The sequence below is a fragment of the Rhinatrema bivittatum genome, chromosome 4 (genome assembly GCF_901001135.1).
Source record: "Rhinatrema bivittatum chromosome 4, aRhiBiv1.1, whole genome shotgun sequence".
NCBI classification, from domain to species: domain Eukaryota; kingdom Metazoa; phylum Chordata; class Amphibia; order Gymnophiona; family Rhinatrematidae; genus Rhinatrema; species Rhinatrema bivittatum.
The window spans coordinates 364470310-364483264 of NC_042618.1; the positions used below are offsets into that span (position 1 = coordinate 364470310).

The 12955-nt window shown below is 47.4% G+C and overlaps 1 protein-coding gene across 1 annotated transcript in view; it reads left to right on the plus strand.

The window, feature by feature from the left end:
• Positions 1 to 12955, plus strand: part of SYN2 (synapsin II) — a 758733-nt gene that overhangs the window by 603821 nt on the left and 141957 nt on the right. The window lies entirely within an intron of this gene.

Here is a 12955-nt window from a genome sequence, read left to right on the forward strand (position 1 = left end):
GGGGCGCTAAGCCATGCCCCGGGCATCGGCACCTTAAGAGAATATTGGCGACGCAGGCCAATGATGTCATCGGCCCTTTAAAGGGCCGCGATGGAGGCTCAAGAACCCTCTTTTCATCGCGTGCCGGAAAAAAGCCTGGTGGGTTCAAAGCCCCCCCCCCCAGGTCAGCAGCGCCTCGGGTTGCAACCTATCCGCGAGAGAGGCTGTTACCTAACCAAGGGAATAGAACGGTGACTTTTTTGGGGGGAGGCCAGGAGGGGTGGGCTGGCGCTGTGGGATGGCCCGGAAGTTCCCTCGCTCTGGCACCCACGTGCAAGGGAGCGCCGGTGGCCTGGACATGCATGGCATTGCAAGCTGTGAGTTCGAGTCCCCCTAAGATAGTCCAATCAATAAATAAATAAATAGATAAATTAAAATAAAGGGTGGGGGGGAAAGATAGATCTGGGTGGATTGATTTGAGGGAGTTCAATAAAAAAAAAAAAAGTGCTCCAGTGGCGCAATTGGATAGCGCGTAGTAATTATAGGACAGTACTAACCAGGGGTAATGCTGAGGTCGTGAGTCATACCTCAACTGAAGCATCACTTTATTCAAAAGAGGGGGAGGAGTCAAATAGCCTGTGGGGACTTGGGGGGCTGGCAGACGGGTCAGTTGGGCATGTGTGCCCGGTGCTCTGGGGGCGGTGGGGGGGCGAGTTTCAGTATAAAAAAAAAAAAGGGAAGAGATGGCGGAGTGAACTGGTGGTCAGAGCTATGGCCTGGGATCCAGACAGCCACTGTGAGTGAGGGTGGCAAAGTGGGGCTGGCTGACCCTGACATGTTGGCGGGCACCTGTGATGGCATCCGGCTCTGCACCCAGCACTCCTCGGGGTCTGCATGTGGCGGTTTGGGAGTCGGGGCGCAGGTTGTGTGCGGGAGCTTCAGGGAGGGGGACGGCGTTGGGCTCATCAGTACAGAGATCAGGGTGCCCGGAACGCAAGCGTCGTCTCGGCGGGGAACGCACATGGGAGTGATGAACAATCGAGGGGGGAAGCTGAGGTAGATGAGGAACGGGCAGGGAATGCACACGGGAGTGACGATCGATCGAGGGGAAGCTGATGCAGATGAAGAACGGGTCAAAAGCCGACGGATCAGTGCACTGGCAACAGCGGGCGTCCGGAACACAGCACACGGGACGGGCCCCAGACGGGTGGCACTGTGTTCCACACCAGCCAGCCTATGGTGACAGGGATGGAGGCGTCCATGGAGATAGAACCACGGCGACACAACCCCGGGAGGATGATGATTTTGTGCACATCACACCAGGGCCATCATGGGGGCCAACAGCCGCGGGCCATATGGAACGAGGACCGGCAGGGGTGTGTAGGCATTGAGGGGCTCCCGCTTCTGCCGGGCGCCGGGCCACCCTCCACCTTCTTCAGAGGCAGGGAGGACATGCGATTGTGCGCTGCATAGCGTAATCAGCAGCCAACACTTCTACCAGCCACCTTGCTGGGCCTGGACAGCACCACCACAAGGAGCATTTTCTAATCAAGAAGGAGGGCAGGTGCAGCGGGCTGCGGCAATGGCTAATGAAAATGGACCAAGGACTTGGGAAGGAGATAACAAAAGAGATGTTTCGGAGGCCCATATAAGCGCATCATCATCATTTTCGGGCGGAGCTGACGGTTCAGTGACACAGAGCAACAAGCAGGGCACCACGAGATTCAAAACGCAGAAGAAAGACCAAACACCAGCCAAGCAGAGCGATCACCACTGACGGGAGATAGCAATGCTGGTAAGTTGGGGAATAAGGATGGGGGGAGTAGACAGAAGACGGGCTCCATGAGTGCGGAAACCAGCACGGTGACAGTTGGAAAAATAGCGCAAGACGAAGTGCAAGCGCAGGACAAGTTCCAGCTTGGACAGTTCTTCTTCCACAACATCGTCAGATTCCGCATGTTGCGCACCCCGGCCGTGCCAGGGCCACGCACGGGCCTGCTCACCTTGTTCCTAGCTCCGCGGGTTCCGGACGCACCTCCCCCGCTGCCGCAGCAAACCGGCTGTGTCCTCGGCCTCTGGCAGCGGCGTCCCTGGCTCCCTCCAGGTGCCTTGACGTCCCAGGCCTCGCTCTCCGTGCCACGCCGGGGCTCGACATCCTCTGCTGCTTCGGCTCTGCCCCTAGGCGCGCGCACGTGAACCGGCCGGCCCTTTAAAGGGCCAAGTGCGGGAAAATGCTCTGCGGCGCGTCCTGATGATGTCACGTAAGCACAGTACTTAAGCAAGGGCCTGCACCTCAGTCCTCGCCTTGGCAATCGGGTCATCACCTCAGTTTGAAGCTAGTTGCCGTTCTTGTTCCTGTGCCTGTCCAGTGTTCATGCGTTCCTGTGTTCCTGTGCCTGTTCCAGTGTTCCTGCGTCTGCTCCTGTGTTCCCATGGTCCTTCCTGTGTTCCAGCGTCTGTTCCTGAATTCCTTCGTTTAAAACAGCACAGCTTGAAATTTGGTTCGCATTTTATCAAGAGAAACATTTATAATATTCATTTAGTTCAGGCAAGCCAAACCCTTCCAGTTGCAAAATATATCATTTCCCATCCATGTTTATATTTTGTTTTACTGAACTAGAGGGAAAGTTGAATGCCATTTCCAGTCAGACTCGCTCATATTCTGCTCAATGTGTCTTTAAAAAAAGAACCATTCAACTACTGTGAAAATATTTTACTTTTCATGAAGATCCTGGAGGATGTCCATCGTGCTTTATTGCAATACACCTGAAGTGTTATTTTACAAGGAAATTAAATTATTTATTGGCTCTGGGACTTGAAAAGCCAACTACAAGGTCATCTTTTCATACCGTCAGAAAATTTGCAGCTGTACAACTTGACAACTATCCAAAATCAGCTCTAGTGGAAGCAGACAAGATGTTTTTGCCAGTTCTGAGAAGGAGATTACATTGGTAACAGGGAAGGGCAGCACCTGAGTTCAGCGGGTGATATCACAGAGAGCAGGATGGGAGATGTCAGCACTACCAGGCAAGCCTCCAGCGAACCAGAGAGCAAAATAAAGCCAGAACCTCAAGAACTTTGACATGTGCTTGTGACAAAACGGGCGTGGTGCATGAAATTTCACAGCAGTGCGCTGGCAAGGGAAAGACATTTACTCTTTCTGTTGTTTAAGGTCATAGAGCCCCTTTCCAAAAAAAAAAAAAAAAAGATTAAAACTCAAGATGTTTATAGAAAATTTAGCAGAAATACAGTCCGAGGACAATTCTCAAACCTTTGTACGTGTGTAAATAGCAATTTACATGCATAAATCAGCATTCTGAATTTTACCCTGCCTAAATTTGGTTAAAAATATGCACAATGTTCCATAATCACAGCTGTTTGTAGCTACATTAAGAGGAGGTGTTTTGGCCTGAGAAGGAAACTAATGCACGCAGATTGCATTTTTCATATGTACGTGTTATTTTCCATAACTAAAGTACCCACAGAAAAAGCAGGTGCAAAATACCTAGGGCAAATTTCAAAGTAAAAGAACACATTGCAATTCTGCTTAGAAAACGGAGGCAACGTTTGCAGGTAAAAAGTACCCCCAGATTTTGTCTCAAAACTGAGAGTTTGAAAATCGCCCCTATGTATGGGGCCAGGAGAAAGGAAGGAATAACAGTGCCTACACTTCAATTTTAAAAGCTTTCAATGTGGGTAAACTTTTATAAATTGCACCCATCAGTTTGGATAAATGTACACATGCTGTTTCACAGTGCACATGCTATTACTTATTGTGGAAATGGAGGTAGGGCGGTTATGGGGAGGGAAAATGCATGCATATTTTCTGGTGCCTACTTTGTACCTGCTGCAGAGCCGTTGCAAACACCACAGGCACTTTTGTATCCACTGTGTGAGCACTCGCAAATTTTTAAAGGGAAACTGGAACTTATCCAGCTAACTCCAGTTAGACTACAGGGCTATCCTAAAGTTTATTTATTTATTTATTTTTAGTTTTTATAAACCGACGTTCCTGTATAAAATACATATCACACCGGTGTACAGTGAAATAAAACTGTCGCCACGTGGGCGGCTTACATTATAACAAATAACATAATAAATAACATTATAAATACATTTTACATTTTAACAGATAACATAGAGATTAGAGGAGATTAGAGGAGAATACAGTAAACAATGGAGGTTGATTAAGATTCAATGCTGAGCTCTTCAAGAACTTATGGACGACAGGTGGGTCTGGTCATAGGCTGAACTGATAAAGTATTAGCTCTTCCTGCTCTTAGTTCTCCGGGAAAGCTTGTGTGAAGAACCAAGTCTTTAGTTTCTTTTTGAATGTATTATGGCAGGGTTCAAGGCGAAGGTCTGGAGGGAGTGAATTCCAGAGTGTGGGGCCCGCTGTGGATATTGCGCGTTTCCTCAGTGAGGTTTTTGCCGGCTGGGTGAGTGAGGTTTTTGCCGGCTGGGTGATTAGCAGGTTCTTGTATGCGCTTCTGGTTGGTTTCTTGGAAGTGTGTAGCTGGAGTTGGTAAGTTAAGTTGAGAGGCGCGATGTTGTGTAGGGCTTTGTGTACCATCATAATGGTTTTAAAGTGAATCCTGTATTTGATCGGTAGCCAATGGAGCTGCTGAAGGATGGGGGTGATATGTTCCCTTTTTTTGGTGTTTGAGAGAATTCTGGCCGTGGCGTTCATTACCATCTGGAGTGTTTTGGTGGTGCAGGCGGGAAGGCCCAGAAGGAGAGAATTGCAGTAGTCCAGTTTTGGGAGTATGATGGCCTGTAGGACCAGGTGGAAGTCTCTGTAGTTTAGTAGTAGTTTTAGTTTCTTTAGTGTTTGCAATTTAAAGAAGCATTCTTTCGTGGTGTTATTTATGAACTTGTTGAGGTTGAATCTGTTGTCCAGCAGTACACCCAGGTCTCTTACTTGTGGCGGGGAAGCGGTGACTGAACCTTGGCTAGCCGTTGGAGCGATGGGTGGAGAGTGATTTTCAGGAGCTATGATTAGGATTTCTGTTTTGTTCGTGTTTAGTATCAGGTTGAGGCTGGCGAGTAGGTTATTGATTGCTGTGAGGCATTTATTCCAGTATGCCATAGTTTTGTGAAGAGATTCAGCTATAGGAATGAGTATTTGAATGTCATCCGCATAAAGGAAATGTGTTAGCTTGAGGTTGGTAAGTAGGTGACAGAGTGGGAGAAGATAGATATTGAAAAGTGTGGGTGACAGTGAGGATCCTTGCAGTACTCCCATCTTGGATTCTATGGGGTGAGACTCTTTGTTGTTCACTTTGACCTTGTAGAACCTGTTATCTAGAAACGATTTGAACCATTTGAACGCTGATCCTGTAATGCCTATATCTGAAAGACGCTGAAGTAGGCATGTGTGGCTCACTGTATCAAACGCTGAGGATAGATCCAGTAGAGCGAGGAGGCAGGGTTGACCTTTTTCCAGATTGAATATAATGGTGTCTGATAGTGAAGCTAGTAGGGATTCGGTGTTCCGGGTTTTACGGAAACCGAATTGGTTTGTGGTGAGGATGTTGTTATCATCGAGGAATTCTGAAAGTTGTCTATTTACAATTTTCTCCATAATTTTGGCGATCATTGGTAGGTTTGCTATAGGTCTGAAGTTGGCTGGGTCAGTAGTGGGAAGGTTAGGTTTTTTGAGGAGAGGCTTGAGCATTGCCAGCTTGAGTTGATTAGGGACATGGCCTTCAGTGAGGGAGCAGTTGATGATGTCTGCCACTGGTTTGGCAATGATGTTGGGGATGGAGCTCAGCAGATTGGAGGGGATGTGATCCAAAGGATGGGATGAAGGCTTGATCTTCTTGAGGATGTTTTCTATTTCTATGGTGGACGTGGGTTCGAATGTATCGAGTGTGACTTGGGTAGTATTAAGTTGTTGGTTGGATGGGTCCGATGGTTGGGTAGTGTAGGAAGCTGAGTGATTAGAGTGCGGTGAGGGAACCTTGAGGGGGGCGACAAGAGTGGAGATTTTTTTGTCAAAGAAGTCTGCCAGTTCGTTGGCTTTGTTGAGCGCTTGATCATCTGGTATGATGGGTGTGGATGGTTTAGTGAAGGCTGATACGTAAGAGAAAAGTGCTCTTGAGTCGAATATGAAATGGTGTATCTTTTTGGAGAAGAATTCTTTCTTGGTTTTGTTGATGTCTTTTCTATATGCGTTTAGGCACTCTTTAAAAGTAAGTAGGGCTGTCTTTGAGGGGCTTTTCCGCCATTTGTTTTCCTTGCTTCTGAGTTCCTGTTTGCGTGCTTTCAGTTCCTGAGTGAACCATGGTTTCCTGTTGTCTTTTTCTGCATTATGTGATTTTGTCATCATGGGGCACACTTGATCTGCCCCATGATGACATAAAGTTAACTGAATACACTTAGCTGTTGAATATCCTGGCTAACAGGCCGATACAGAACGGTGCGCTCGGCCAAGTGCACCGTTTAACACGTGATTGGCCCCGCATTTCCCACCGGCATCTATTACCCCTTATACTATAAGGGGTAATAGCACGTGGAAAACGCACGGCCAACCCTCCTGAAACTAATGGCGCTCGTCACATACAAATACATGTTGATGAGCCTATTAGTCGCCTGGAATACTGAAAGTAAAATGTGCGGCCAAGCCGCACATTTTACTCTCAGGAATTAATGCCTGCCCAAGGCAGATGTTAAGTTCTAAGCAACCCTGAAAAGTGTACAGAAAAGCAGAAAATACTGCTTTTCTGTACACCCTCTGACTTAATATCCTAGCGATATTAAGTTGGAGAAACCAAAAATTAAAAAAAAAATCTGCCCTTCAGTCAGTGGGTTAGAAAACGGACACTCAATTTTGCCGGCGTCCGTTTTCTGAACCCATGGCTGTCAGCGGTTTCAAAAACCGACACCGGTAAAACTGAGTGGCGGTTGTCAGACCCGCTGACAGCCATCCCTAACGCTAATAAGGAGACACTAGGAACGTGCTATTGTCCCTAGGGCCTCTTTATTAGCGTGCGGCCTCATTTAAACAGAGAATCACGCACCCAGGAGAGCTGGCTGGGTGCGCTTCGGGAGAGCCAGCACTCAACACAAAGCGCCAGCTCTTTCACACTTTTTAATGAATCAGCCTGTAAGTTAGCTGGATAAGTCTCTTTTTCCCTCTTACTTTAATTTACTTTCCTAACAAAAAGGTTAGTTGCCCTTATAATATCTTCTTTTAGTTTTGCCCACTGTTTTTCTACTTCTCCTAGATTTTCCCATCCAGGTAACGACTTCTTGAGATACTCTACCATTTTAACAAAGTTAGTTTTCCTGGTCTAGGACTTTTGCTTTCACATGACTCTGTTGAACCACACTGTCCAGTGATCACTAGATCCCAGATGATCATTCAATATGACACAGAAACACTGATCCTACTGGTAAGCACCAAGTCCAGTATAGCCTCCCGTGTGGGTTCTGTTACCATTTGACGCAACTGTTCTCCCTGCTGAATATCCAGGATATCCCTGCTTCTAGATAACTCTGCGGCCAGCAAGTTCCAATCGGCATGTGACAGATTGGAATCACCTCACTTTTCATAGATATTTCATGAATGTCCTCCATTAAATCTATATCCATTTCTTCTGTCTGTGATGGAGATATGAGTATTAACCCAATATAATTAAATGTTCCAATCTCTCTTTCCATATTAAGCCACAGTGCCTCCTCCTTACCTGATAATTCCAGTAGTTCTGTTGCTTTAATATTTAGTTTTAATATACAGTACCATGCCTCTCTTTCTTCCTACCCTGTCCTTTCTGAATATATTTTAGCCTGGTATAACTATATCCCAGTCGTGGTTTCCCATGTACCACGTCTCCGTGACAGCCACTATATCCAAGCCAACCTCTTCCATAATTGCCTCCAGATCCAGGATTTTATTTCCCATGCTATGAGCATTAGTGTACATAGCTTTCCAGATGTAGCCCTTTTTGTCCCATTTTTCTATCAGTATTTAAAGATTCAGTTACCTAACTTATTGGGTCATTTATCAATTTGCGTTAGGGCCTTAATTGTTCCTATTCTCCCATTGGGAGCAGTTGAAATCTCATTGGTTAATCACAAACTTGAAGTGTCCACACTGCTGGTACTGCCAGGTCATGTGTGGCCTGTTAGTAATGCGTCAGCCAGACTGTGGGCCATAGTTTGTCTTGACCATCACACAGCTAAACCAGAGCAGTGGCCTGTGCATTTTGGGGGCCAGGCATATTCCCTGTGTCAGAGCTCACAAGTTAGTATCTCTGGAGGGCATACTGCACAGCAGGCAGGAACTTGCCCATTCACACCATGAGGTAGTATTTGTTTCTGCTAGGACAGGTGTGGCAGCCGTTATATATTGCTTCAAGGTTGGCTGACTGCTACATTCCAGTAGCCCTTAGCTCGGTTGTGAGGGCCTGGCACGCATTTGTTGGAATCCCCAGATGCGATTTAATAGTCCGGAAGATCTGAGCTACATTTGGCTACTGCTATCCTGGGCATATACTGTCTCAGAGCAATGTGGCATGCACTTAGGGTAGGAAAATCAGCTTTTAAGGTTCAGGTTAACCTATACGCAAGCTTCTACTGTCTTATAGCATGCTGTGGTTTGTCACCCAGATCTGCAAGTGACAATGCTTTGATTGATACCTTAAATCTGTAGTTGCCACAGGAGATTCTGGGTACAGTTGCAGGACCTGGCTTCTCACCCCCGTTGTCATTTCCAACATGCTGGCAGAAACGAGGTACAACAAGGCCTTATGTTCTACCCGCTCTGTCATCAAATGCACCTTTGAAGTTCTCAAAAGTCGATTTCGCTGTTTGGACAAAGCAGATGGAACTTTAATGCATGCCCCACCCAAAGTTGGAGACATCATGTGTCTTCCATAATCTTGCTCTATGCCATGGACTACCAATGCAGATACTTCCAGATCTTCCCCCCCCCCCCAACCCCAGAACCCCCATGTGCAACCACATGAGCTGAGACTCCATGCTGAGTGGCAGCCAGCTTCAGCAAAACCTTATACAATGCTACTTTGCCTGATAGGCCTCACCTACTTCATCCCTTTCCAGTGAAGGGAGACCAGTAGAGTGTTTGCTTCTGCTCTCCTCTCTCTCATCTTTCTTTCTTTCACTGCATCTCTGTCTAGGTCAATGTATAACAGAAAAAAACATATACCTACTTAAGATTCCTCTTTACAATGGAGCAGTAGAGTATTCTTGAAAAACATACATGTGGCTGCCATTATCTGTTCTACCTGATAGTGAGGCTAAAAGAGGCATGTCTGGCATGAGAGTTTGTGTTCGACTGCCAACACAGTATACATAGCTTGGCCTAGTTAGTGGCATTTGGCTTGTCAGTCTTCCCCAGCAGACCCCATCCTAGCCCTCACATGTGGGTGAGATAGTGCCATAGATGTGATGGGACCCCAGCTAGAACTCGAGCATGGAGAGCAACAGCTCTAGAAATGCTATAAATCTCAATTAACTCTGAAGCTTAAAGCACAGCCTAAAGGTACAGGTAGACAATTTAAGGTTTCAGTGACAGAGTTTCCATTTTACAGCCTCATTCCGTAGCTGAGAAACATGTGCATGTGAAGTTAGGCACCTATATTGGGGAGGCTTAGTGTCACATGGACATGTCAAGACACAGCTGACAGCACTGTCTCAGCAGTTTCAGAACCACTGCTGATTAGGTTTACCAACTGGCTCCAGATTTATGGGATGTGTTGATCCTGTCCTGGTCTTATTCCCATGCATGCAGGTATTTATAGTCTTTGTTTTCCTAGAAAAAGCTATGGGGAAATCTGTTCCAGGAACACTAGGAGAGCGGTCCCATCTTGAGGGGATTTGTGCCCTTTGGCCTCGGCACGACCCCAGAAGACTCCAGAGCAGCACTGAGGTAGGTGAGGCATATCCAAGCATGGGTGAAGACTAAGGTCTGACATTCTGCCGGATCTGCATGCTTCTGGAAGGCCAACAACGCAATGTTGGTTACTGAACAGTCTTCCGATCGTTCCCAGCCCTTTCGGACCTGCTGCTAGGGATCGGCAAGAAGCAGCAGGCTGGACTGAGGACGAGGGCAGACAAAGGCCTTGTGACACAGAAGACTCTAGACGAGACAAGGAGCTTGGAAGACTCTGGACGAGACGAGTAACTTGGAAGACTCTAGTTGAGACGAGGAGCTTGGAAGGTTCAGACATTAGCACTGTCTCTCAGGGTGCCCTACACAGCCCACCGACATGGGTGGACCCAATGTGCTGGTCACGGACCACCCTGTCCCACTGCGTGCCCTACACAACCTGGAGAGGCTGGTCACAGACCACGTGGAGAGCGGGACAAGTGCAGGAAGGGAATCCAGCCGAGATGAAACTCCAATGATGAGAACAGGAACTGATGAGGTGTCATCTGGAGAACCAGAGGAGCTGGAGGATCAAGAGGGCTCGGAACAAGCGAAGGAGGAACGGAACCTCAGAACATCAGGAAGTGGAACATCAGGAAGCCTGGACTAAGAACCTCGGAACACGAAGACATGGAACATCAGGAAGCCACGAACTCAGGAAACAACGAAGACTCCGGAAGCAATGAAGACTCAGGACATGGAGCTCTAACAAAGAACGAAGACCTAACGGAGCACTGGAAGACGAGACTTCCAGGAGCAGGAAACTCCGATGCAAGGCAAAGGCTGAAGTGAAGAAGAAGCCCTTTTATTGGGCTAGCGGGAAGATGCCCAGGATGACGTCATCAGGTGGGACCTGGGGCATATCCAGCCGCGGCCCTTTATATCTTGAAAAGAGGGTGGCCACGCACTTAGAGAGGCAGGCAGGAACAGAGGCAACTCAGGAGCAGGGTCAGACTGATAACGGCACTTCTGCCACGAAGCAAGCAGGCTCAAGCAGCTCTCTGCCGCGAAGGTAGATTTAATGGTGGCCCCAGGCCGCTAGGCAGGCCCCAGCGGTGGTGGCTCCATGCCATGGAAGACAGGCTGGCTCGTGGCTCCCTGCCGCGAGTGAAGCCTCAAACACAGCGGTCCGGGCAGTGGGAGAAGTGACATCAGCGGCAGGCCCTGACTGCCGCAGAACGTGGCTTAGATGTCCGCGGCCTCTGCCGCATAGGAGAAGGCAGCGCAGGAAGGTAGGTGAAGGCCTGCTCGCGGGGGAACTCCATGGGCAGGAATCATAACAAAATCAGAATAAGTCCCAGCATGTAACGGGTTAAAAGCAGGACTGGATCAACTTGCCTGAAAATTGGAGGCAGTTGGCAACCCTACTGTTGATATCAGAGTGCTCACCTAGCAGGCCTTCACTTACAGCCTTGGGTAAAACGCCTGTGCGACATGGTGCCATTCCCACAATACTCACAGGTCCTTCCAAGCTAGCATACCTCTTTGTGGCTGCATGCACCCATACACAGTTGATCATCTGGTTAAAGACATCCATAAGATAGGTAAGAAGGGAGAAGTGGTGATCGTGGGTGACTTTAATATGCCAGATGTAGACTGGAAAATCCCATCTGCAGAAACTAAAAATAGTAGAGCGATAGTGGATGCCATGCAAGTATCTTTGTTCAAACAAATGGTGTTGGAACCCACGAGAGAAGGAGCTATACTCGACTTAGTGCTCACTAATGCAGATAATGTCTCAGATGTCCAGGTGGGCGCCCACCTCAGCAGCAGTGATCATCAAACGGTATGGTTTAATATCACTAAAATAATAGGGAAAAGAACCACAAAGACCCGAGTTTTACAGTTCAAAAACACAGACTTTGAGGAAATGGGGAACTACCTGGAGGAAGAACTTAAAGGATGGGAGAACGAAAGAGATGTGGATCAGCAGTGGACCAATCTAAAAGGAGCAATCACCAAGGCAACTGCTCTATATGTTAGAAATGTAAAGAAAAGCAAAAGAAAACTGAAACCTATCTGGTTCTCAATGGAGGTGGCTGACAAAATTAAAGGTAAAAGAACAGCATTCAAGAAATATAAAGGATCCCAAAGGGAGGAGCAAAAAGAAGAATATTTGTATCAACTGAGGGAGACAAAGAAATTAATCAAGTTGGCAAAGAGTCAAGCGGAAGAGAGGATTGCCAAGGAGATAAAAAATGGTGACAAAACATTTTTCAGATACATCAGCGAAAAGAGAAAGGTCCAAAGTGGTATAGTGAAATTGAAAGGTGGTAATGGTCAATGTGTAGAGAGAGACGAAGAAATGGCAGAAATATTAAATGAATACTTCAGCTCTGTGTTCACTAAAGAAGACCCTGGAGAAGGACCATCTCTAAACAACAAGAAACTGGAGGGAAGGGGAATAGATGAAAATCCTTTTACAGTAGAAAATGTGTGGGAAGAACTAAAGAACCTGAAAGTGGACAAAGCCATGGGGCCTGATGGGATTCATCCAAGGATATTGAGGGAGCTCAGAGATGTTCTGGCGGGTCCGCTGTGTGACCTGTTCAATAGATCCCTAGAAACGGGAGTGGTGCCGAGTGATTGGAGAAGAGCAGTGGTGGTCCCGCTTCACAAGAGTGGGAACAGGGAAGAGGCAGGCAACTACAGACCGGTTAGCCTCACTTCGGTGGTGGGAAAAGTAATGGAGTCACTGCTGAAAGAGAGAATAGTGAACTATCTACAGTCTGGAGAATTGATGGACCAGAGGCAGCATGGATTCACCAGGGGAAGATCCTGTCAGACAAATTTGATTGACTTTTTTGACTGGGTAACCAAGGAATTGGATCAAGGAAGAGCACTAGATGTCATCTACTTGGATTTCAGCAAAGCTTTTGATACGGTTCCGCACAGGAGACTGGTGAATAAAACGAGAAGCTTGGGAGTGAGTGCCGAGGTGGTGACCTGGATTGCAAATTGGTTGATGGACAGAAAATAATGTGTGATGGTAAATGGAGCCTTCTCTGAAGAGAGAGCGGTTTTAAGTGGTGTGCCGCAAGGATCGGTGTTGGGACCGGTCCTGTTCAATATCTTTGTGAG